The sequence below is a fragment of the Monodelphis domestica genome, chromosome 1 (assembly GCF_027887165.1).
Source record: "Monodelphis domestica isolate mMonDom1 chromosome 1, mMonDom1.pri, whole genome shotgun sequence".
NCBI classification, from domain to species: domain Eukaryota; kingdom Metazoa; phylum Chordata; class Mammalia; order Didelphimorphia; family Didelphidae; genus Monodelphis; species Monodelphis domestica.
In genome coordinates, this window is record NC_077227.1 from 659,004,296 (window position 1) to 659,031,934 (window position 27,639).

At 35.4% G+C, this 27,639-nt stretch overlaps 1 long non-coding RNA gene across 2 annotated transcripts in view; it reads right to left on the reverse strand.

The window, feature by feature from the left end:
* LOC103101354 (uncharacterized) overlaps nucleotides 1-27,364 on the reverse strand; it is a 43,447-nt gene extending 16,083 nt beyond the window's left edge. Inside the window, exons 1-4 of one of the 2 annotated variants that reach the window (XR_001622380.2) lie at nucleotides 12,886-27,364; nucleotides 12,302-12,440; nucleotides 7,831-7,921; nucleotides 6,312-6,627 (exon numbers count right to left, since the gene is read on the reverse strand). This is a non-coding gene — a long non-coding RNA (uncharacterized LOC103101354). Of the gene's footprint in view, nucleotides 1-6,311; nucleotides 6,628-7,830; nucleotides 7,922-12,301 lie in introns of both variants that reach the window. The other variant, XR_459285.2, reaches the window with a different exon arrangement.
* Between the last annotated feature and the right edge of the window lie 275 nt (nucleotides 27,365-27,639).

Consider the following 27,639-nt stretch of genomic DNA (forward strand, 5'->3'; position numbering starts at 1 on the left):
TTTAAAACAGACACTACACTGTGATTGACGTAAATCTTTTGAAGGGAAAATTTGTGGCTCCATATTTAAACAGTTTATATTGGTTAACCTATAATATTCTGTTACTCTATGCCATTTTTCACTATTGTAATTTTTGCCATTGAATATATATTCTGTTGCAGTCTTCATTTGTACCATCCTATACTTGAACCTGGGAAAATAATTTTATAAAAGTCCATAAGCTAGGTGGACAAAACTTGTATTAGTAACCTTTAGATAAGTTGATATGTTTATTGTGAATTTTGGTAATTTCTTTGAATATGCATTATCTGTTGTACTACTGTTTTACAAATCTGTTACTTTGTAAAAATCAATTTCACTCACACTGGATCATGGCTAAGTTATAAAGGAAATGGATCTCAATTTTGGGGTAAGAAACCTTTGTATTCTACCTCTCCTTGGCTGGCACAGTGTGTCACTGATTGTGAACTATATGTTTTTGATGTTTAAAACATTTTTATTATTGTTTTTCCTTGAATGTGCAATATAGTATGAGTTTTTCTTTTTTCTTTCTCCCATTTTTTGTACTTGAAGCACATCACCAATATTAAAAGATTTTTTTTAATTTTACACTAGCATTAGGTTTAAAATGTCCATTAGCCCTAAATGTAAATGCATGCTCAACAGCCCTAGACTGTGGAAATTGCCACTGGTTGTATGGGACTTTGCTTCATGAATATGTCTAATTCAAGGAAAAGGGATCAAAAAGGAACACAGAATTCACCTGCACAGTGCCAAGAAAGCACAGACTTAACCTGAATAGTGCCAAATGAGCACACAAGTCAAAGAGATGAACCAGTCCTGGTAGGATTGATGAGATTCCGTGCCAATACAAAAGGACTTGAACCTTGTGTGATATTTGAGGTTGCGGCTGTTTGACATATGTTACACACAGGATTCCTCGTACCATACTCCTTATACAACACTTTCTATCAAGCATCTAATATTGGCTGCTCTAGCTCCCCTATCCCTAAGAGACGAGGAAAGATCAGACCAGAAAATGATATTTCCCATCTGCTTCTAAAGTCTAGTCCCTACTTTCATACTGTATCAATTTACTGTATTCCTGGCTGCTGAGTGAGTATGTGCATGATTGCTATTACAGGCTTATCAGACATAAGTCACTTTGATTGGGCCCTTATTCAAGGACCTGCTAAAATTCTATTTTTCCTGACTTAGAATTTTTTACATATGAGTCTTAGTTATTTTATATTTCATCCAGTAGTTACTTTATTTTCTTTTATATGACTTTTGTGATGTTTTTTATTTTTTTTGGCTATGATTTATATACCTCATACTTTGGCCATGTGTCCCTGTATGATTCATGTGTTTGTTAATATCGTCCTTGGGGGGGAATGTATTATTATATTATAATGCAAAGTTTAAGTTCTTTTGAAAGTAATTTTAGAGTAAGAAACTTGCTACCTCCCAGAATCCAGAAAGTAAACTGCTTGCAGAAGATGTCATAAAGACTTGCAGAGACAACATACTTCTCCAGAAGATCCTGAATGAACGTTTGGATGTGCTGAATTTAATTTGGGAGGTTGAATGCATTTATTTTGTACACTGTTATACCAAAGGGGACTGCCCCCTAATTGGTTTTGTTCTTTTTCTCTTTTGTTTCCTTTTGTCCCCAAATTGTTGTAATTTTCCCTTGGAAACTGCTGTATTGTATATATCTTTAGTTGAAGTTATAAGTTTGGTTGTGTTTGCACACAATGGATCCCAGGGAGAAATGTGTGTTTTGAAACACTGTGTACAGGGGGATTCCCCCAGCATTCCCTGCTCTCCCCAGGGTTCCATTCTTTTTTACATCCTGGTGTGTGACTGGTCTATAAATGGACAAATCCCACAATGGGAGGAGATTTTGGTTCAGCTTTTGGTTCTGGGGTTTGGCAGGAAAGCAGGAGCTTGCCAGAGCTGAGGCATTTTTTTTCCTATTAAAGACCTTTTTTTTCTTCACATTTCCTCTGCTTTCTTTACATTTTTCACCACACTGTTTTACAGATAAGGAAAATGAGGTCCAGAGAAAGGAAGTGAATTGACCTTAAACAGCATTTGAGGTGAGTTTTCTTTGCTTACACATAGAGACCCTCCCTATTTATTCACTGGCCTTACATATGACTTCCCTGTGTATGGGCTTATGATTTCAATGTGTATATGTACTCTACCCACTGATACTGGGTATATGTGTGAAAGAGAATGCCCTAAATTTATGAGGGAAATGTTTAGTAATGTTACTATTTCTTTTTGTTATGCCATTTTAGTAAATGTGTTTGTGAACTAATCATATATTAGGGTAAGAGATGAAGGAGGAGAGTGGATGTTTTTTAACCCTTACCTTCCATATTAGAATCAATACTATGTATATTCTAAGGCAGAAGATCAGTAAGGGCTAGGCAATGGGGATTAAGTGACAGAGTCACACAGCAAGGAAGTGTCTGAGGCCAGATTTGAACCCAGGACCTCCTGTCTTTGGGCCTGATTCTCAATTCACTGAACCACCCAGCTGCCCCAGGAGGTTATATTTGATGATAATCTTGAAGACCCTTTTTAAAGCTCTACCTCCTATTATTTAAAAGAGCATTTATCAATAGTATGACTGTGAAGATGTGGTCTGCTCTAGAAAATTATCTGTGAAAACCTGGGCTTTCTCATGGTGTCAGATATGTTAGTTCATTCTAAATTTTTTCCCCTAGAAATGAAAAAGTAGGCATACGGGATTAGTAATTATTGAAATCTTCTTGGATACTTTTTTTTTGGAGAGGACCATAATATTTTGACTGTGGCTCTTCCTCATCCCATCCCCCATTCCTTAGAATCATTCCTTCTTGAAGATAACTTCAAAATTGCTCTGTCTTTAACCTTGCATCCTCCTCCTCTACATGGATTTCTTTTGTTTCCTCAAATTCAACTGTTTTTTTCCAACTTCATTTTATTAAATGCCATTTCTACTTCTTTGTGTAGCACTGAATTATTAAGAGTCCAAATGTAATGGTTCCACTCTTACCCATGATGAAAATGAATCACTACAGAAATGCTAGCAAATCTATTTCATTTTGCTTTATTTATTGTGCTATTCCTAGTTTCATCTATAAATGCTCCTGGCATAATCTATCTGAAATCTCATGCCAAGCTTTCCACTGGTTTGTTTTTCTGTTTCGCTGCTTTTTATTGCTTTAGGGCAATATTGTCGTAAATGAGGTCATATTATAGTGTTGCCTTTGCCTTCTCTTTACCATAGAAATCAAGGGTCTATAGGTTGAGGCAGTTTCTAACTCTTTTTAATCTACTTGTGGTGATTGTTTTATACTAGTTAAACTTCTCTAAAAAATAAGGATAATTTGGGTCAATATTTTTTCTTTTATCCATTTCTAATTCATTATTGTCAATATCTGGTTTAAAGAGATGATGTTGAAGTCACTATAATTATAAACAGCATCTCCTTATCATTAGCCTTTCCTTTTATTTGATATTGATTTTGACTGTTGTCTATGATTTTCCATCTATTATTTGCTTACAGCCACAGAGCTGCCTAGGAAATGACTTCCACATTAGTAACACATTATTTCCTGTCCATTAAAATATAGTTAATTTTATTTCTTAATAAATTGTTTTCATCTTATCTAGAAATTTCTAACTTTTTTCTGGAAATAAATATTCATAAGAGACATGAGATTTTAAGTAATCTATAAGCATTTGCCCCTTTTGGTAAGTTTTACCCCCAAACCAAGTTTTCTCTTTTATTTTTCACCTTTCTTCCCTGTGCCCTTCTTCACAGTGAAGTCAAGTATTTATCATAGTAGATAATGACTTGATTTAAAGGATCTTGTCAAATACTCCAAAAATTTCTCTATTTCTTCATCTTCTTCAGCCGATATTGTTATAGAAACAGAAATTATCTTCACTGTGGGCTGCTTTATGTTCATTATGCACCCTGCATGGTGAGATGTCTAAGTGTCCCAAGAAATACTGTTTCTTGTTGACTTTAGACAAACATAAAGGAAATTCCACCAATTCTTTTATTTATTTTATAGAACAGAACTTGTGAGCCATCATATTTAGCGGCAACTTTATTTTGTCATCTTTTTTAATTTAGAGTAAGAATATCAATATTGATGTGGTTCGACTCCTCCAACTCATAGTTTATTTGACAAAGATTTTACATTTGTAATTATCAGAAATTAAGTTATCACTTAGTAGTAGCTGCATGTCGACCCAAAGGAATAAATCACTAAAAATTGTGTTTCAAGCACTATGTAGACTGGTAGAAGACATACTTAGGAATGTGTATATGGCTTTTTAAATCAATAGTATGCTATAAGATATAAAAAAGGCACTATATCATAGCAATCTCCAGAGGCTCCAGGTACCATTATAAATCTATATCCTCAGAAGCTTCAAAACCTCAATGGTTACAGGAAAGATCTTAGCCTTTATATTAACCCACTACTGCCCAGTAAGGGCATCATCTCTGTCTCATCCAAATTAAACTGCTACTATTTTACTTTTACTTAATTCCCATCTTGATCAAGTGCCAAATTAATTTATAAATTAAGCATTTAGGCAGTTTTCTATATATGTGGAAAAATGAAATAATTATTCAAATGACAAGGGAAGAAGACATTTTAGAAGGAAATATCTATAGTTTAAGCAAAAGTTAAATCTGTACTTTACTTTCTATGATCTTGATATTAAAGGCAATGAAGGTACAAAGAGTTAAATTTTGTTTTCTTATTAAAGACATGAAAATTCAAAATATTCCCCAGACTATCTCCCAAAGGGCTCAACATTCATCTTGTATAGGATCAGCCAGTCACACATTTGCATGAGATCAGTCAGTGTACATTTATTAAACATTTACTATGTGTCATTCACTAATGAAGCTTTTTTGGATAATGTCAATTCATGGAAGCAAAAATGTTAAATGGCCTCTTGTCCCATTGAGCCCCATTCTGCTTTTAAAATAAAATTTCCTGATCTTTGTCTTGGAATTAATGCTAAGCATCCATTTCAAGACAGAAGAATGGTTAGGGTTAGGCTGTGGGCATTAAGTGACTTGCCCAGGATCACACAGTTAGGAAGTGTCTGAGGTCAGATGTGAACCCAGAACCACCTGTCTCTAGGTCTGAGTCACCTAACTGCTCCAACTCCATTCTGCTTTAACATTGATAATGGCAGAAGAGTAGAAAGGGGAGCAGAGGATGATAAGAATCATAAAGTTTTTATTCCATCAAGAAACTTTAATTTGACTAAAGTAACTACTCGAAAAGAAATATCTCCATTCAATGAATAATAAGTGGACATATTGCTAGAGAAGCTGAACATATTAATCATGATATTCTTACTAAAAATGAAACCAGCAAAGAGAAGGAAATTGTAGCTAAATAGAAGAATGGCTCACGGATATTCCTTAGAGAGACAAAGAAAGGAGTTAGTGCAGCAGACTTTATTGTATTCCCAAAAGCTCCAAGAAATATCATTTCATGGGACATTTGGTCATAATGTCTTGCAGCACTAATGATAAGTATATACAAAGAGACCACCATGAAAATAATTGCAGCTTTCTATACCAACATTGGTTTCTGAAGATGATCTTGCAGAGAAATTCATCATTTGATAAGATTCTCCAAATGGAATGATGCACTTTAATACTTAAGTCAATAAAAAGTTGGAATAAGCAAGGATGAGGAGAAATACATAGGAAAGTATAGTTCAAGAGAATGAAATTAGGGAGATCTAATATAATGAACATTTTCTTCAAAAAGAAGAACTTCTAGGTATTAATACATGCTGAGCACAGCATAATGTCACTAAGAATGAAACTGACTACACTTTCATGCATGTGAAAAACTTACTGGGAATGTGAGAGTTATCCTGGAGTCAGTCATCTATATTCAGTTAGATTATTGACTTGTAAGAACAAAGAATTTAAAAAAAACAGGCAAAAAGAATAGTAATGAGGAAAAGATCTAATGAATGATTATAAAAATGTATACATGAATCATCTGAATAAGCAGTTCATTTTACAGATGAGGAAACTGAGGCAAACAGGATTCAGTGATTTGCTCAAAGTCACACAGCTAGTAAATGTCTGAAAGCAGATTTTGAACTTGGGTCTCTCTGACTCTAGACTGGGTATTCTATCCACTGTGCCATATAGCTAAGTATATGGAGCATTTAGAAAGTACTAGCACCTCTGGTGTCAGGGATTGCCCGGCCATTTTCAGGATTACTTATCCTTTTGTCGTCCCCGGGCCCTCAACTCTCACCTGTGACTCCAAGAAGTTGTAGCATGTCCAGCAGCCACATCCCAGTAAAGTCATCTTGGCAGACAGGATAAACAAGATTGAAGGTAATCAACACATTGATGAGTTAAGAGGATGTCTATCCCAAGATGGTAAAGATTTCCTCCAGTGGAATGGGAGGTTAAGAACAATTTGTTCCAACAGCCATGAAGGCGACTGAAACAGGCACTGTGGAATACTTAAAGCTTGGTCAAACATCAAAAATGCCAAAATCATCCACTGCATCTTGAGCCATTGCCAGTCATCCTAACTTTTGTCTTGCCGCTGGACTTTGGTGACTCTGGAAAAAAGAGTAAGGCTGATGATTTTGCACATCTTTGCTTCATTTAAATCCAAATCGTACAAAAGTCAAGACATCACTCTATGTCACTAGTCCTTTTAAAACATGGGATGAACAATATCTAAACAAGCTATTAAAAATGAACAGGAGAAATGCCATCAACTATTATTTCATCCAGACATTAAACTGATATAAATTAATTACTACTAAAAAAAAAAGATAAAAAGACTCCAGAAAGAACCTTACTGAGGGAAAAAAAAATTCTTGCTAAATGGAGAAAGATAGGTGCTAAAGGAAATACCAGGTTAAAATATAAACAGATCTTTATAAAATCTTATGTAAAAGGACAATTATGAGTAGTTTTGCTTCATAAAGAAGAGAGAATCAATCCATGGAGGGTAAAAATAAAGAAAAGGCTTAATAAATAAAGCTTGGCAAGATGTCCAACTAAGCCAAGTTATCCCTGAGGAAATTCAAGTTAAAAAACAGAAAGGAATACAAAAAGAAGAAAAATGGAAAAGATTTACACAAATCAATGCAACACACCATTTTCTCCATCAAAGAGAGTGGAAAGAATACACCTGAACCCTAATATCAGAATTTTTGAAGTTCTTACAGAGAAAGTATAAATGGCATTAAAGAGAATAAAGACAGGAAATTCAGACAAAATGAAATATATACTGAGGAGTGCTGTACTGGAGGAAAATACAATTATTAGGATAGTGAAGGACTGATTTATAAGACATCTAAAAGAGAATATACCAAAGACATGGGGGAAAATCTCTAAATATATATATATACCAAGAGAACATCAGTAGCTATCAATATATATATATGTATATATATATATTCTTCCATTTATGCAAAATTTAAAGATACTCATTTATATATATAAATTGAAGATATCTTCCATGAGGGCATTACTATGGAATAAGCAGGCTTTTGCAAACAATATTCAACAATGTACCATGTCTTCACTGATTGAAAAATTTACAGTATGTACATATTATTCTATTTTTTAAAAAGCATTCAACTAGATAGAACAAAATGCCACTTTATAGACTCTTTTGCAGCAAGATATCTTCTATACATATATCAAGACCATTCAAAATTCCTGGGGAGATATAACAGAAATTACCCTATTCAATGGTCCTCTGATAATAACCATCAGACAAGTCATAAAATAAGGAGATATATACTCACCAAAAGTAATTACTGTTGTGAGGGGACAGTTCTGCAGAGTTCAGGTCAAGGAGGGGAATTCCATGCAGATGATGAGGTCCTCCATATGCTCCTGTGGGAAGATCATATTGTATTGATTACATCAAGCACTAGCACAATACAGAGACTTCTGGAAGAGATCTATATGCAGTAAATGGATTATAGGCTGCCTCACCACACAGGAAAGATGAAATGGATGAAAATTACCTTCTGATAACATTTAAATGTGCATCTGAGTAGTGTATTGACATGTGGGTGCTCTCTAGAGTTAGTACAACAGAATACCTGAGACATACAGTATAGACAGACTATGGGCTAGGCCCAAAATTGAAAAAGAGAATAGACTGGATTGCTTTCAGGAAAGTGTGAAGCACCTTTGGTGATCCAAAGTTCCAATAACAGCAAAGGGGAATGGTTTTCAATATAAACATTTTACCAGTGTTGCTCAATGACAGCAAAATCTAGAGTACCACTGCCTTTGAAGATCTAAAGACGGGCAGCATACAGAGTACAATGAAAATGTACATGGTGGGTGTGAGCAATCTGCCATACATAGCCAAGAAGGAACTCTGAAGAACAAGTATACAGGAAGTCATCAAAGACCTAGCTGACAAAAAGAAAAGATAGGTGAGTACATGGAGAGAGCTGGTGATGACAAATGGATTGCCAGAAACCTCTATTATTTTCTGAGAGACAAAGACAGAGACAGAGAGACAGAGAAAGGGAGAGAGAGACAGAGAGGAAAAGGGAGGGAGAGAGAGAGACAGAAAGAAAGGGAGAGACAGAGAAACAGAGAAAGGGAGAGAGAGACAGAGACAGAGACAGAGACAGAGAGACAAACAGAAAGGCAGAGAGAGAAAGGCAGGCAGACAGACAGACAGACAGACAGACAGAGTCTTTTATCACATTGGGTGGACCTTTTGTGATAGACTTTTGGGAGGACAGTGAAAAGAGTTGCATAGGATGTGTAAGAACAAATGGGTTGCAATATTAATCATTGGACAGTATTTCCAAATCAGTAAGATAACATTTTTTTTTAGTATATGAGGAATTATATACCAGGCACTTAACTAAGAACTGGGCTTACAGAGCTAAAGCAAAAATAGTTCCTACTCAAATTCACATGTAGAGAAATGAAATGTAAGTGACTAGGTAAATATAAGATCTATAGAGAGTAAACAGAAGGCAATCTTAGATGGGTAGATACTAACTAAATCAAAAAGACCTCCTAAGGAACATGAGATTATAAACTGAGTCTTGAAGATTCCTTAAGGTGGCATAATAGCAAGATCACTGGGCTTGGAATCAAGAAGATGAGTTCAAATCTGGTTTTAGGTACTTATGAGCTGTGTGATCCTAGACAAGTCACTTAACCCATTTGTCTCAGTTTCCTCAACTATAAAAATGGGGATCATAATAATACCACCCTGGGTTGTTGTGAGGATTAGTTAAAATATTTGTAAAGCACTTAGCACAATACCTGACACATAGTAGACACTTAATAAATATTTATTTTCTTCCTTGAAGAAAACCAATGAAATAAAGAGGCAGAGATGAGGAGAAAAACTTTCAGGAGAGAAGAGTACTCAGGACATGGGGGAGAGCTGGTAAAAAAAGTACAGTCTGGAGACATAGTGTTGTGTGAAAGGAACAGCAAGGAGGCGAGGAGAGCCACCCTGTAGGTTACATAGGGAGGAGTAAAATTAAAATTGTTAGAACACCAGAAAGATAGAAAGGGGACAGATTAATGAAGAGCTTTAAATGCCAAACAAAAAATTTTGTTTTTTCCTAGAAGTAAGAAGAAGCTAATGGAGAACACTGAGTAGGAAGACATGGCAGGCTTTAGGGAAATCACTTTGCAGCTAAGTGAGAGATGGATTGGAGTGAAGGAGAGGTGTGAGGCTTAGCAGGATTCTGAAGCAGTCTAAACAAGAGGGCAAGAGTATAGTGGCCGAGTAAGTGGTTAGAAGAGACATTGAATAGGGCAGATGTTTATAAAGGTAGAGACAACAAGATTTAGGAAAAGATTGGCTATGTGGAGTGAGTGAAAGTGAGGAGTCAAGGAAGACACCCAGGCTATCATTCACATGAGTCGGCTATCTGTAGAGATGACCAGTTACTTCAAAGTACCCTCTTGATCTTCCCTTAAAAGGATGGCAATTTGATCCCATTCAGTCATGTAAAAGAGACCATGGCATTCTTTGGCAGAGAATGGACCTCCCATTAACCTCAATTCATAGACGGTTCTTGTCCATAGTAAAATATTTAGAGAGGCCTGAATCCCACTGAATGTGAGCCAATAGCATTGATTTTTTTAAAGCATTATCATTATTTCATTCCTTGTAGTAAGAGAAGAAAATTCTTTTAAGTAAAGTCATAGTTTTCAGGGGGGAACTAGGAGCAACAAATGATAGAGTACCAAGCCTAGAGTCAGGAAGACGAGTCCAAATTTGGTCCCCAACATTTACTAGGTATGTGACCTTGGTCAAGTCATCTAGTCATATTAGCCTCATTTCCTCATCTATAAAATAATTTGGAGAAGGAAATGGCAAATAACTTTAATAGTTTAATAATTCTTTGCCAAGAAATTCCCCAATGGGGTTAGAGAGTCAGAAAAGACTGAAACAACTGAACATAGTGTATCAACTTGATGGTACTTTCAAACATATAATAAACATATTCAGAATGATAATATGCTTGGGTAAAAATAATAAAGTTGAGAGGTGGTTTTAACTTTACAATTGTAGTGCTTTACAACTTTCAAAGCACAAATACATATATACAAGCTATATTAAAATATATGTGTATATGTATGTACATATACATATCAATTTTCATTTGAATTTCACAGAATTTTAGAGCTAGAGTAATGTGCTTAAGGTCACAACTGGTCAGTGATAGGGCCCAGATTTATGTATATACCTTGTGATTTCAAAATCCTAGTTCTTTTCCTTATACTACCCCTTTATCTTCATAAGAATAGTATAAGAGTAAGCAAAGGAAATATTGTTCTCATTTTGCAATTAGGGAAACTAAGTTTCTCTTCCAAACTCCAAAAGAAAACCTCAACCTCTTTTCATCTTGATTTTGAACCCACAGCTGAAAATAAACTACTTTTTCAAAGGTCACCAATGACCTTTTAATTGCTGCTATTCAGTCCTTCCAGTTGTATCTAACTATTACTTCTTCATGATCCCATTTGGGGTTTTCTTAATAAAGATACTGAAATGGTTTGCCATTTCCCACTCTAGCTCATTTTACAGAGGAACTGAGGCAGACAGGATTAAGTGACTTGCCCAGAGTCACACAGCTAGTAACTTAATTGCCAACTCTAATAGTCTTTCCTCAATTTTTATCTTTGTTTTCTCTGTAGCATCTGAAACCAACGGCTACCTCCTACTTTTTGATAATGTCTCTTGGCTTCCTTAACACTGTTCTTTCTTTCTACCTTTACTCTATATCCATTTTGGTGGGAGTCACAGTACTTTTTCTAGACCTCTTTACTATATTTTTCACATTCTGTTTTGTATTCTTCTTCTTTGTATATTCTGTGGACCCACTGGTTATTACACTACCAATCAGTGCAAGAAGTACATTCAGGGAACATATATGATCAGAGAATATGCATGAAGAAACATATAGAGAGGGAACATATGTGGCTAGGCCACATGTGTGCTCTTCACACCTGTGATGCTACAAAATCACCACCACTTTCTATTGCTATCATCAGACAAGCAAGTTTCTCCAACTAGCTGGGTTCCATTGTTCTGTATTCTCTGCTGTTTCACTTTTCTGGATATTGCCCTACCAGTGCAGCTCCTGCTAGCTGCTTGGTTAGCAGATACCCTGCAATTTCTTAACAAAAGAGAGAGAGGTCTATCAGCTTTTTGCATTACAACTTTAGCTTTTACCTCTTTTGTGATATACACCCTAGTCAGCACATACAGCCAGTTAGTTAGGAAATATGAGAAATAAAATGATATAGTAGAAAGAGTGCTAGACTTGGAGAAAAACCTGAATCTGAATCTTGCCTCTGTCAAGTAGTAGATATGTGACTCCTACTACTTACTGGCTAATAGACTTTGTTAGGGTTTATAAAAGGCATTTTCTTAAGTAATGGGGGTCTGACACTTGTGCAGACCCCATCAGTTTGCTACCGTGGTTTCTCTATGCTGAGGAGTTGCTTCTGGGGAAACCATAATGATTATAGGGAAGTCCCTGGAAGAGTTTGGAACATACATGAGCTTCTGCAATTGTTGGTCTAATATGTGGCTAATAGAAGTCTTTTTCTATTGGCCTGGACCCGAGTTAACTGTGGCCAACTCTTTATCTCATTGTCTTTAGCTGTACCCTAGTGGTATGGTGGTATCTGATGAATGGTCATGTTCTAAAGGGAAGAGTCACAAGACATTCTTCCTCTGGGGCCAATGGCTATCCAAGAAATGAGACTTACTTGGCTTTTTGTTCATTCTTTTCCAGTACAGGGAGTGAAGATTCCAACCTCATGAAATTCAAAGGCTCGGAGAACAAGTCACGAACATCCAGGAGTTAAAATTCAGGCCAGATTTTACAACCAGTGCAATACTGATGCCCTGAGGAACAGGGAGCAAGGAAAAAGCTTTGGGAGGGACCTTCAGGATCCCAACCCATTAGAAAGACTCATCTGGAACTGATGTCACTTTTGAAAATAAACTTGATGGGGCCAGTGCTATGTAGGAACCAAGTTAAATGATTAACTCAATTTCCCACAGATGACCAAGGTGATACAGGGGGAATTATTCCTGCAAGGCAGTATATAAATGCATAGAGTCAAGGCAACTAACCCTATGGAACTTTAGGGCCCTGCTATCCTTTTTCTCTGTGGAGAATGCACACAAAGTTCATTGAAGGGTAGTGTTACTGATGCTAGATAAGTCCCTTCATTGCTAAGCTAGTCTGGCTCCCCCAGGGCCTCTTGGATTCTGTTTCCTTAGCTCTGAGGTTTATCACCTCCTGGGTATGGGGTGTAAGAGGCATAGGACCTTTTTATTCACCTACTTTTTCTGATTCATGGCTGGGATCCCTTGATGGAGGAACTCTTCTTGACTTACAGATCATTTAATATATTTCCTAAATCTTCCTTCTTCTTATGCAAATGAGTGATTAAATGTTGAATAGATGCTGAAGCAGTCTATGCCCTAGGAGCAAGTTTGTTGTCTCTGCAGATTTTTATATATAATTGAGTTATAAGTCTCACATCCACTACCAGATATGAAATCCTTCAATTACACCCAAAGGTGCCTCACCTTTACCTTTCATTGTCTCTGTCTTTGCTCCAGGTGACCTTTAACTTTACTGAAGTGTAAAAAGGGCACAACCTTGAGCAACCAACAATCAAGGCCCAAATCTAGCATCAGTTCTCTATTTAAAAAAAGAGAGAGAGAGATTTGTAAGTATAACAAGGTAGTAATATTACATTAGCTTTATTCTAACTACATAAAGAGCCCCATACATTTTATCTATCTTCTTTTTGACATCTACCTATTAACATTCACTTATATTGAATGTCTGATTTTACTGTCTAGTTCCTTACCTAAAGAAAGAAATATATCTCTCATACTTTGGTTGTAAAATAAAGTTACTATTGACTTACCTTATAAAATTGGAATGTGTTCCTTTAATAATTTTTGTTCTCAAATATCAGGAAAAGTTTTTCCTACTCAGCTCCAATGATGCAGCTAAATCAGTCAGGGTATAGTCAAGAGTCAAGATCCCCAAACTGAATCATTAAGCAAGGGAGCAATTAGGAGAGTCTGGGTCAGGTTACCTACCAGACTGAGACTAGAAATGTGGAGATCAAAACCTAAGGAGAAGCAGATGCAAGGAATAAGAAGCAGGGTCAGGCACGCAGGATATCAAAATCAGGCCACTGAGCCCAGGTCAGATTTACTAAAGGTCAGAGGTTGGAGGAAAAAGGGAAGCACCCTGTGAGTCTGAACTTGTCATTTTCAGCTTAAATCCTACCAGTTAAGTAGTAAAAATTATCCTGAAGATAGGGATTTTAATTTAATGTACAAATATAGTAAATGGAGTGTTAGACTTAGAAGACCTGGGCTTGAATTCTAGTTCTAATATCTAATACTATTTAATCTTAGGCAAGTAAAGTAATCTCCTTGAGACTTAGTTTATTCAACTATAAAATGGAGATTAATAATATCTGTATTACCTATCTCATTATTATAAGGGAAGTGCTTTATAAAATCCAAAGTACCAAAGTTGGTAGACCTGTAAATAAAACCAAATAATTTGGAGCAATGTTAAGGAAGTGACTAAAACTTTTGCAATATCAATTTTCTACAAATATTATAATAGACAAGTATTATAAAGTCATATATAATCACTGTATGAAACAACTTTCTACTTTAGTCTCCACCCAACTTTACTCCTAAATTTTCCAGATCTTTAGGCACCAAAGAGAGATAGAAATGTGGAGCTATAAATTACAATTTCCAGAGATCTCACAGGTTATGCTCTCTGGTGGGATTTAAGGATAAGGAAATTCTTTGTGTCTGTCTGTTTCTATTAGTCTTTGCCTCTCTCACTGTCTGTCTCAGATTCCTGGAGTGAAGCTCTAGCATATTGACAAGCTATGCTGAGAAGGAAGCTGCTTTTCTTGGAAGTCCAAGAGATTTCCCAAAGTTGGATAGCTAAGGTATCAGAGAGTAGGTTTTCCTTCAGTATTAGGCACAAACAGAAACCGTTGGCTGCCAATGTCCCTACAGAGATATGAGTTGATCTGGAATGTGAGCAGGTGGTTTTCTTTACCTCCTGTAATTCTGAAATTCAGATATTTTGGATACAATCATCTATCTCTCTTGTTATCCTCATCATTCCAACCCTGAAAATAGAGTATAGGACACAGAAGGGAAGGTGAGAGAAAACTGGAAATTTAGACTCCTCCAGGAATGGCATTAGCAACTTGTTCAAGGGATTTGAAATGTGAACAGAAAGTACATTTCACTTTTGATTTTTGTCAGTAAATTCCACTTAGACTTTATCAAGTCAATGAATTCTTTTGCAGTGGATAGAGATCTCAACCTAGAGTCAAGAAGACTTCAAATCTAACCTTGGACATTTACTAGCTATATGACCTTGGCTAAATTTCTTAAATTACTTGCCTCAGTTTTCTTATTTGTAAAATGGGGTAACAACAGCATTTATCTCCCATAGTTGTTGTAAGGTTAAAATCAGAAATCCGTAAAGAGCTTTGTAAACCTTCAAGTGCTATGTATATACTACCTATTATTATTATTACTAAGAAATCAGCAGATTGGGGATCCAAGTAGGGAAGTGATAATCAAAGTGTCTTGAGTTATTTTTTGAAATTAATCCACTCCCCTAACCTTATATATAAACTCCCACAGGAAAGTTACAATGGGTAGATTTTTGTGCATTTGCAATGTGAAGGGAACTTGTGTGGCTATAGCTTTGAGTTCAACTTGATGGGAAGTACAATTAAAGGAGCCCCACAGCAAACTGCTTTAGGCCACACTCCCAGATCTTCCTTAGATGAAGTATTATCTAGACCAGAAGTGTCAAACAAAGGCAGTCCTGGTGATATGTGGCAAGCAACACTGTAGTGTGGTCTGGAGCCAGATTAAAATGTAATCTGGAAATATTTAGCAGAATAAATAAAAATGCAATAAAACATAGATACATTACATCTGAAAAAGAAGTCAATAGAGATCCTTACATACAGAATGTTAGCTGTGTCCAACTCTTTGTGACCTCTTTTGGGGTTTTCTTGAAAAAATAACTAAGTGATTTGCCATTTCCTTTTCCAGCTCATTTTGCAGATGAGGAAATTGAGGGAACTAGGACTAAGTGATTTGCACAGGATCACACTGCAATTAATGTCTGAGGCCCAATTTGAACTCAGGAAGATGAGTCTTCCTGACTGTAGACTCGGCGCTATCCATTGTGTCACCTAGCTCCCCTTGTGTACAGAATGGAGGCCCCCAATTGAGTTTCTATTTTAGTTTAACACCATTTATCTAGCTTATTCCATACTTGTAAAGTTGATTTTTTGAACCTGTGTGAGGTTTTACATTTATAAATTTCCTTTTATTAGTGTTGCAAAGGTTATCTCCCACATATAGCATGTAGGTGTCATGTAACTCGTAGCAAGGCAAAATAGACTAGCCTCTTCTCCCCTCCATCCATCTCCAAAGGAGATTTTAATTCTCCAGGAGGGGAAACAGGAAGTTGGGACCAGGGGCTGACACTCTTCTCTCCCCAGGGAGAGGGAGTATCAGGCTACAATTATATCTACAGTCTCCCTTAGTAGGGAATCTAGTCTATGGGATATAATTTTCAGGTTCAAAAAAAAATTACAATTTCATTACTGGACAAAGTAGGACCTCAAGATTTATATCCAAGGTTTGACTCCCTTCCCACCAAATACTAGTTCCACAATGAACATACCCATAACAATTAGCTAAGAAACCCATTTATCTAAATCAGTAGCAAAACAGAAATCAGAAAGAGTATATGTAGGAGAAATTATATAACAGAGAATACAGAGTAAAAAAATTAACCTTATTCCCTTTAGGAATAAGGTTAATTTGCATCAATCAAGAGAGCTAGTCCTAGATCTCATTCAAAGTGGAGTTCTTCAAAATCTCTAATGTAGCAAGCTGGTGATAGAGTCATGACGGAAACTACAAGTTCTTTCCATGTCAGCTTCTTCCCAGATTGTTTTTCCTTCAGTAACATAAAGTGAGTTGGGCATCATCCATCTTCTCTCTCAAAGCTGTAAGCCAGAAGCACCCCAAATCCAGAGACTCAAAGACTTGAAGAAAACTCATATAAAATTTGAAAAGATCTGGAAGAGACTTGAACTGAAATGAACTACTCTCATGTGCTCTCACCAATTCTGCTCCACCCTTGATGGTCAGGACATTCATCTACACCAATGAAGAGAGAGTTCCATACCAATAGGCTTTGGGGTCAGGCTTATATTAGATAAGATCAGCAAACCCACAACAGATCCAGAGAAGCATAAGAACAACTGAGAGGAAATTGACTGAAGACTTTTAAGTACTGTAGAAAATCCTTTAGATTGCCAACCTCCCTTTTTCCTCAAAGTGTCTGGACAGTAAGAGTAAATAAAAATTTTAAATCACACTTAAGAATATGGTGCAAAGCACTGATTAACACAGTGAAGGATTTTAAAATCATATTACTTAAAGTAGATCTCTATGAAAGACTCCTTCCTGGCCCTGTGGTGGCGATTTGGCTCTTTAAAGTAGTCTACAATAATTAGTGACTGTTTCCTACTTTTAGGATAAGATGAGATTTCTATCCCATTCAGTATTCTCTTAAAAAACAAACAGACAAACAAACAAAAAAAAACAAACCACCCACCCTACACCAAGATAAATTCAAAATGGACAAATGACTTAAATATAAAGAGTGAAATAATAAATTAATTGGGTGAACGTAGAACACTATACCTGTCAGATCTGTAGGAAAAGAAGAAATTTAAGACCAAGCAAGAGAACACTACAAAATGTACAATGAATGACTTTTATTATATCAAATTAAAAAGGTTTCGTACGAACAAAACCAATGCAACCAAAATTAGAAGGAAAGCAACAAACTGGGAGAACATTTTTATAACCAAACTCTCTGACAAAGGTTTAATTTCCAAAATATATAAGGAACTAAGTCAAATTTACAAAAAAAAAATAAGCAATTCTCCAATCGACAAATGGTCAAGGGATATATATAGACAGTTTTCACAAGAAGAAATAAAAAATCATCAATAAGCACATGAAAAAGTATTCTAAATTCCTCCTGATTAGAAAAATGCAAATTAAAACAACTCTGGGGTACCACCTTATACCTATCAGACTGGCCAATATGGCAGCAAATTAAAGTGATAAATGCTGGAGGGGATGTGGCAAAATTGGGACACTAATGCATTGCTGGTGGGGTTGTGAATTGGTACAACCATTCTGGAGGGCAATTTGGAATTATGCACAAGGGCTTTAAAAGACTGTCTGACCTTTGATCCAGCCATACCACTGCTGGGTTTGTCCCCAAAGAGATAATAAGTAAAAAAATATTTATAGCTGCGCTCTTTGTGGTGGCAAAAAATTGGAAAACAAGGGGCTGCCCATCGACTGGAGAATAGCTGAACAAATTGTGGTATCTGATGATGATGGAATAGTATAGTATAGTAGTAGTCTCTCACTAACCAAGGATGACTATTGTCTTTGGGTGCTTTCATCTGTGATGTAGATGAGTGTGCACAAAGACACTTGTGCATGAAGGAGATTTAAGTGGAAAAGTCGATGCACAGAGACAGTCCCACTCTCTCGGTGTTGGAAGCCTGGGTCCAGTGGCATGAAAAATCGTTACACCTGGAGACTTCCTCAGCTGCATTGGATGGCCATGTTGTCTTTTGTGCTCCAACACGCCCTAAGCACTCCACAGTGCTTTGCTGCATCGCCATCTCAGTCGTTGAACCTTCTTATTGGTTTCTTCCGCCTATTCCGCCAAAGCAATCTTCAAATGCTGGGTGAGCAAAGCCCTGGTTCACCAGGGGTCGACGACCCGATGGCTACCCTCACAAGGTTTGGCCGGCCTGACAAAGCCATTGCCCAGGGTGTGGCCGCTGCCACATGCTAGCAGCTACTGGGAGCTACAAGTGAGAGCTGGGTGTCAGGTGGGGGTCAGTGGCTGGAGAGCTGCCCTAAGAGGGTACGACAAGCCCTCCATACCAGAGGCACTACCCCTCCCTGAACACCCCATACACCCCAATGATGGAATACTATTGTGCTAAAAGGAATAATGAACTGGAGGAATTCCATGTGAACTGGAACAACCTCCAGGAATTGATGCAAAGTGAAAGGAACAGAATCAGGAGAATCCTATACACAGAGATGGATACATTGTGGCACAATCAAATGTAATGGATTTTTCTACTAGTAGCAATGCAATGAAGAACGTTATCCACATCTAGAGAAAGAACTGTGGGAGCAGAAACGCAGAAAGAAAATATATGATGGATCATATGGTTTGATGGGGATATGATTAGGGTTTTGATATTGCTCTATTACAAATATTAATAACATGGAAATAGGTTTTGAACAATGATACATGTATAAACCAGTGGAATTGCTTGTCAGCTCTGGGAGGGGGAGAGAAGAGGGGTGGGAAAAATCATGAATCATGTAACCATGAAAAAATATTCTAAATAAATAAATAATTTTTTAAAAAAGCCAACCAGATGCTAAGTGCTACCCACCTTTGATGAGTATCTCTTAATTGTTTTTTAACTAAGGGTTTTTAACTAGGGCTTTTAGTACTTTAAAAGGGTATTTGATCTGTTGCTCTGTTTGAAAATGCTTAATTAACTTTCATTTGTGTTCCTTGGTGGGTAGTACAAGATGAGGAGGAGAAAGATGTTAATTATCTAAAAATATTAGTTTCCTAATTTTTTATTACCAAGGGTAAGGGACTAGTTTGAAGTGGGGAAAAAATGGTACTAGAATGGTTTGGGAGTGACTTCCCATGCTTTCTTTCCCTTACATTACATATCTAATTCCTTATTTTGGAATGATATTCTGAAATTTCTTCCCCTTCTAGTTGTTCAAAATAATATCAAATACAAAACTAAAATTTATCTAGCAGTAATTTCATTTGTAGCCCAGTCCAATATATTATGCAGAGGCATACTGGTAAGTGATTAACAATTGGCTCTCTGGGTGGGTGGGTAGGTGGGGGAATGAACACACAACACACTTTTCAGTTTAATCTGTATTATCAACATTTTTTCAAACATTTTCTTAAGTCTAAAAATCTACAAAACAATAAACCAAGCCTTGATTTGTAGTGCTTGCTGATTTCTGGGGTGTATCCCATTAAAAATTTAACAATTTACTGGCCTGAACCAATATAAACTGGCTCCAGCACACCACTACAACTTCAAGTGACATTCAAATTATAAATCCAGATATGGTTAGGAGAGTTAGCACAGATGACATAATTTAACACATAGTAGAGCTTGTGTATCCACCCCTAACCCTCATAAATAAAGCAGGACCAGGAGGATTTCTTCAACATTTTGTAACTCATATAATCATAAGAAATAATCAACTGGATTTTAAAACCGAGTACTTTAGACTTAACCTGTTTTCCCTTCCCCGTTATTTTCAAAATAAAATGAAATGCCCTCTCTTCAAGGGCTCTCTCTCCAATCCTACTGCACAATATGCAGAAGGAAGGAGGAGGTGAGAGTAAGAATGGAAAAGCAATTGTAGAGTAGAGATGTTTAAGACAGAAGAGACTTCAAGAATGGAGATAAAAAAAAGGGGAAAAACAAAACCTATAGAGATTTTCTTAAAGACTAAGTGGCAGTACTGTTTCTTCTATTGAATAAAAAGGCACATTTAAGGAAAATATTGATGCTTAACCAATATGTCAGGAAGCAACAACATTAGGAAAGAAGATAAACACTATAATATTAATCATAGTACCTGGGACTCTTTAGCATATCTCATGGAGTACAAAATCCTGTATGTAACCCTGAAAGGGACTTTTGAAATTATTGAGTCCAACGCCCTCATTTTACAAATAAGGAAACTGAGGCTGTGGAAGAGTATTTACACGCATTCTCTTCCACAAGGCCCAACATGATATAGCTAAAAAACTTTTGAAATGAAGCTTGAAACCCAGTCTTACTGACAAGTATATATTCATTATATGTATCACTCCAAAATCCAAGGAATACAAAACCCCAAAGTAGCTAGAGTTCAGGCAACTAAGTGGTATAATGGGATAGAAGCCTGAAGTCAGAAAGATTCATTTTCCTGAGTTAAAATCTGCCTTCAAAGAATAGCTTTTTGACCCTAGGAAAGTCACTTACACCTGTTTGCCTCAGTTCCTCGTCTATAAAATAAGCTGGAGAAGAAAATGGTTAACTACTTTGATGTCCTTGCCAAGAAAACCCTAAAAGGGGTCACAGTCAGATGCAACTGAGCAACAACTACAACTAAAGTTCAAATTCTGAGCATATAAGGAAATTTTCAAAAAAGCATCTGTTTCCAGTCTCTGTTGCTCCTTTTCTTCTTTCTATGGACTTCAATAATTGCTGGGACTATTTAAGCTAAAGTTGCTCTTAAGTAACCTACCTATCACTTTTACATTTTTACTTTTTAATAGCAATTGTTTTAGTAAGTAAAATAGCTGTTGAAGTGCCTTCCATCTAATTCTTTTTTTAAATAACATTTTATTTTTTCCTCAACTACATGAAAAAACAATTTTTTAGCCTTTGCTTTTAAAAAAAAGTTTGAACCAAATTTCCTTACCTTCCCTCACTCCTCCTTGAAATAGTAAGCAATCTGACATAGATGATATGTCTAATAGTGTAAAGCATATTTTCATATTAGCCATTTTGTGAAAGAGAACTTGAACACACACTAAAAAGAAAAGAGATAAAGTGAAATGGTAGCTCCATTTAGATTTTTGTCTAAATCATATATCCATTTTAACTTTATCTTGGTGTAGGGTGTGAGATATTGGTCTATACCCAGTCTCTGACCTACCTTTTTCCAGTTTTCCCAGCAGTTTTTGTCAAATAGTGATTTCTTGTCCCAAAAGCTTGAATCTTTGGGTTTATCAAACACTAAATAATTGTGATTTGCTACTATGTATTGTGTACCTAATCTATTCCACTGATTTACTACTCTGTTTCTTAGTCAATACCAGATTGTTTTGATGATTACAGCTTTGTAATACATTTTTGAGATCTTGTACTCCTAGGCCACCTTCTTTCATTTTTTTTAATTGATTCTTTGCTATTCTTGGTCTTATATACTTCTAGATTAATTTTGTTAGTATTTTTCCTAGTTCCATAAAATAATTTTTGGGCAATTTGATTGACATGGCACTGAATAAAAAGATTCATTTGGGCAGAATTGTCAAGTTTATTATGTTGGCTCAGCCAGCCCATGAACAATTAATATTTTTCCAATTGTTTAGATCTGACTTTATTTTTATGAAGTATTTTGTAATTGTGTTCGTATAATTACTGGATTTGTCGGCAGGTGGACACCCAAGCATTTTATATTATCTACATTTAATTTAAATGGAATTTCTTTTTCTATCTCTTGTTGATGGGCTTTGTTGGTAATGTAAAGAAATGCTAATGATTTATGTAAATTTATTTTCTATTCTGCAACTTTGCTAAAATTGTTAAGTATTTTGGCTAGTTTTTAATGGAATTTTTAGGATTCTCTAAGTATATCATCATATTACTTGCAAAGATTGTTTTGCTTCTTCATTGCCTATTCTAATTCATTTTTCTTCTCATTGTTAGTTAGCATTTCTAATATAATATGAATAATAGTGTAATAATGGGCATCCTTATTCCACCTCTGATCTTATGGGGAAGGCATCTCAATTACAGATAATGCATGAGGAAAGTTTAGATATATACTATTTATCCTCTTAAGGAAAGCTCCATTAATTCCTAGGCTTTCTAGTGTTTTTGATAGGAATGGCTTTTGTATTTTGTCAAAGGTTTTTCTGCATTATTTAGATTATCATATGATTTTTGTTGGTTTTATTTGATATAGTCAATTTTGCTGATTGTTTTCCTAATATTGAACCATTCCATGCATTTCTGATATAAATCCCACCTGGCCACAGTGTATTACCTTTTGATATACAGCTGTAATCACCTTGTTGGTATTTTATTTAAAAATTTTGCATCAATATTCATTAGCAATATTGGTCTATAGTTTTCTTTCTTCGTTTTTGCTCTTCCTGGTTTAGATATCAGTACCATATTTGTATTGTAAAAACAATTTAGTAGGATGCCTTATTCAGCTACTTTTCCAAACAGTTTGTATGATATTGAGACTCATTGTTCTTTAAAGATTTGACCGAATTCATTTGTGAATACACCTGGCTCCAGGGAATTTTTCTTGCAGAGTTCATTGATGGTTTATTCAATGTCTTTTTCTGATATGGGATTGTTAAATTATTCTATTTCTTCTTCTGTTAATCGAGGTAATTTATATTTTTGTGAACATACATCTATCTCACTTAGATTGTCAGGTGTGTTAGCATGTAACTCAGTAAAATAATTCCTAATAATTAGTTTAATTTCCTCTTCATTGTAGTAAATTCACTTTTCATTTTTGATACTGATAATTTGGTTTTTTCTTTCTTTTTTTAATCAAATTAATGAATGGTTTATCTATTTTATTGGTTTTTTTCCTAAAACTAGCTGCTAGCTTTATTTATTAGTTCATTTGTTTCCTTATTTTCATTTTTATTAATATAATCTTCAATTTTCTGGATTTCCAATTTGGTATTTAAATAGGGATTTTCAATTTGTTCTTTTCCTAGTTTTTTCAGTTGTGCACCCAATTCATTAATCTGTTCTTTCTCTTATTTTTTATTGTTACAAGTGAATAAAGATATAAACGTGCCCCTCTAAGTACTCTAAGTACTGCTTTAGCTATATCCCATACATTTTGGTATGTTGTCTTATTGTTGATATTTTCTTTAATAAAATTATGATTGTTTCTATGATTTATTATTTAACCTACTTATTCTTTAGAATTAGATTATTGAGTTTCCAATTACTTCTTAATCTCTCTTTCCAAGGATCTTTATTGAATGTAATTTTTATTGCATTATGATCTAGAAAAGATATATTTACTATTTCTGCTTTTCTGCATTTGTTTGTGAGTTTTGTTTTGTTTTGTTTTTTATCGTGAATGCAAGGTCAATTTTTGTGGAGGTGCCATGCACTGTTAAAAAAAAAGTATATTCTTTTCTTTTTCCATTTAACTTTCTCCAAAATTTATTATATCAAATTTTTCTAAAATTCTATTTACCTTCTTAACTTTTTTTTAGTTAGATTTATCTAGTTCTGAGAAGGGGAAGTTGAGGTCTCTCATTAGTATAGTTTTACTATCATTACTATGAGTTACTCCTAGAACTCATTTGACTTCTTTAAAAATGTGGTTGCTATACCACTTGGTGCATATATGTTTAGTATTAGTATTACTTCATTGCAAGGTAAAATTTCCTTCCTTATCTTTTACTTAGATTTAATGTTACTTTAGCTTCATCTGAAGTCATGATTGCTACTTCTACTTTTTTTTTAAACTTCAGCTGAAGCATAATAGACTCTGCTCCAGGTCTTTACCTTTACTCTGTATTTCTGTGCTTCAAATGTGTTTCTTATAAATAGCATATTGTAGGATTCTGGTTCTTAATCCATTCTAACATCCACTTCTGTTTTATGGATGAGTTCATCCCATTCCTTCCCTCTAATTCTTGTAAATACTTTATAACTACTTTATAATTTGGTTCTGCTCAAGAAAAAGCTTGTGTTAATAAAATAAAAATCGCTATCCCACCATATCCTGGGTCTTTGGTAGAGTTAATTTGCTTTAACTAGGGTATACTTACACAACTCCTCTAAGAAGGACCTTTGAGTTTCTTGAATTTTATATGTGACAGGAGTAGTTCCATTGGAGGCTGAGTTCAAATTCAATTTTAGACAATTACTAGCATGATTCTGGGTTACTCTATAAACTTGTCTGCCTTAGGTTCCTCATCTATAAAATATAGCACCTCACTCCCAGAGTTGTGAAGATTAAATGAGATGTTTGTAAAGTGTTTTGCAAACCATAAAGCTTAAATGCTAGTTACTATAGCTATTATTACTCCTTGGCTGAATTTATCATCAATGTTCTTTTTAAACTGTGATGGGTCAGAATTTGTTAGGAGTGGGCCTGACACCAGACCACACTTAGTTCAGATTTGAGGAGTCTGTTTAGCTATAGTACTCAGCTTTCAGCTATGGTAGATAGGGCCTGCATTGACTCATTATGGAAACTAATCTGCTCAACAGGGTAGGGTACAGTGAAAACTAATCCCTATTTGGTGGGTAGGGAGTGGGTGAGAAGGGAAGGGGAAGACTTGGGCCTAACTCATGTTGTGGAAAAAACAATGGTAGAAGATAGACCTAACCCAGAAACTGAATACAACATTCTAGATATGATAAAATTTGGACAAAGGATAGTGGATCAATCACTTCCTTATTCTGGATACCATGCTTCTCATTATTTCAACTAAGATTGCATTAACATTTTTGACTATCATACCACACTGTTGATTCATACTGAACTTGTACTCCACTAAAACATTCAAGATCATCATCAGAACTGCTATCTAGTCATGCCTTCCTGTTTTATGTTGGTCAAGTTGAATTTTTAAGCCTAAGTACAAGACTTTACATTTTATCCCTACTGAATTTCATGTCATTAGATTTAGCACATCTTAATCTACCATTACCTTTTGGGTCCTGTCTGTCATCCAATATATTAACTCCCTTTCCCAGCTTTGTGCCACAGGTAGATTGGATAAACATACATTTGTGCCTTACTTTAAGTTGCTGGCAAAAACATTAAATGTCACAGTGCCAAGCAAAACAACAAAGGCTTGACTGAATCAAGTGACATGGAGGAGCTCTTCGACCAAGCAAGTACCAGAATTCAGTATCAGAAAAGGACAAAGTCTTCATGTGGAAGAAGGAACATGAACCTTGAAGCTTACAGTTCTTTTTGTTATGTGAATTTTTCTGGTCTAGGGAAGAGGGTTATGGTATGAGGAATATCTCCTGGGTCCCTACAATATGGCCTGGCTAGCTCTTTTCCTTAGAAGATATTGAAATTGTCCTTGAAACTAAACTGGCTCAATAAACTGAGGTTCAAGTTATTGAGGCCACTTTCAGGTCACCGAAATACAAACCCTACCTCCCAGCATGCTTCACTAGTAGTCAGGGATAACACAAAGGCAGGAAAGCTGCTTTCTACTGACTTTACAAAGTTTTCTTGCTAAATATTCTTCCTCTTTTATAGTTAAATAAATCTTTTATTAACTATCAGATCTTCTAAAATTGTTTCATTACATCACAATACTGAACCACTACACTAATTTGTGTGATGCTTTTCCAAAATAAGGACTGACTTAAGCAACCCTTGTAGTCATGTTCTAACCAAGCACAAATGCAATCGTCTAGGCACAAAGTATTGCCCTATGTGTGCCTGTTCAACAAGGGGAAGGAACTTCGGGTCACTAGAAAGTAAAACAACTCATATCTACAATTAGGCTCACCTCCCAGGGACCAGTACAGTTTTCTAGACATAGTGCTTCTTTGGAGTGGGTTGCCTGACTATACAGCAATCCTAAATTCTTTTCCTTATCGTAGGGGGCCACTCAGAGTTAGAATTATCAGTCTGGAAGACTCCAAACATCCTTCAGTAGGTGGAGCTAATTTTTGGCCTCAAGTGCATGGCCTTTGTATTTTTTCTCAGGTTAAATAAAGTCTGACTCACATTCAGTGTTTTGATGTCTTTGCACGAACCAGAGGAATTCTCTTTCTTTTGTTGTAAAGACCTAGTCACCAGCCAAACATTCTAAAGTTTCTAGGGGAAATCCTGAGTGGAGGTAAAATGACCCAAAGAAAGAGATTTCTGTGATAATCTTCCCAGACTGAACTTTAACTTTGTAAATTCCTAGCCTGAAGTTTCAGGCTACAGGTTACATAACAGCTTTTTATTTCCTTTCTCATCAGAATTGTTCTATGCTTCTATAGCATGAATATTTGCCTCAAGAAAAGGAAAATCACACTTCATGTAAAGAATATATCATCATTAAATGTGAAAATAACTATATTTTAATGGACAGAAAATAATTTGTTCTTGACAGCAAGTAATTTTTGAATTTTCTGTCCATATACAATTAAACATCTATTTTTAGAAAAACAAAAACCAGATAGAAAAAAGATGAAAGGGCAATGCTATGTGAAATTAAAATAGCTCCAACTCAATCTTACACAGATTGACAGCAAGCAATTAGTTGACTCTGAAAAAAGGGGAAAGAATATGAAACATTGACACAGATTATCATTAGATATTAAAGTGATGTGAATCACTTAGCACAACAAAGAGCCTAGAAGAGACCAAATGTTATTTAATCTCCTCATCTAAACAGAGACATGGTAAACAAATGAATGGCAATGCTAGTGTAAAACATAAATTCATTTTTAAAATGAAGTGGAAAAATATAGCAGAAGGTTACAAGCAACATTATTTCATTAAAAAGCAAAATGAAAGAAGCTTTCTTATCTTAGAACATCTTTCCACTTCTATAACTCCTTTCTCCTACTAGTGAATTTCTTTTGGAACCTCCACTTTTTGGAGAAAGTACATAATGGGTGTAAGTATGTTGTAGTTTATTCAAGAAAAGAGCTTCAAGTAAAAGGCATGAGATCAAATGTCTATACACAAATGTCCAAAGCAATGATCACAATGAACTAGAGGTCCTAACTCAGAAAAAAGAAATCTGACATTATAAATGTCATTAAGACTTAGTATCCATAACTGGAATGTGGAAGTGGATGGGTATAATTCATTCAAAAGAAAGTAAATGGTATATAGCATTGTATATTAAAATTTAAATCTACAATGTATATATGATATATTAAAAGGATCATAGAGTAGCAATGAAGTTTATGAAGATATAATCAGATAAAGAAATTTAGAAATCAGAAGGCAAAGGTATTTGGAAAAAGATAAATGGAGGGACAAATAGAAGGAATTTTATCATTAGAGTATACTACAGACAAACTGGAAAAAAGAAGAAATATATAAAGACTTTGATTCTGACTCAAGGGGATAAAATATTACTTATTTGGGATTCCAATTATTTACATATTTT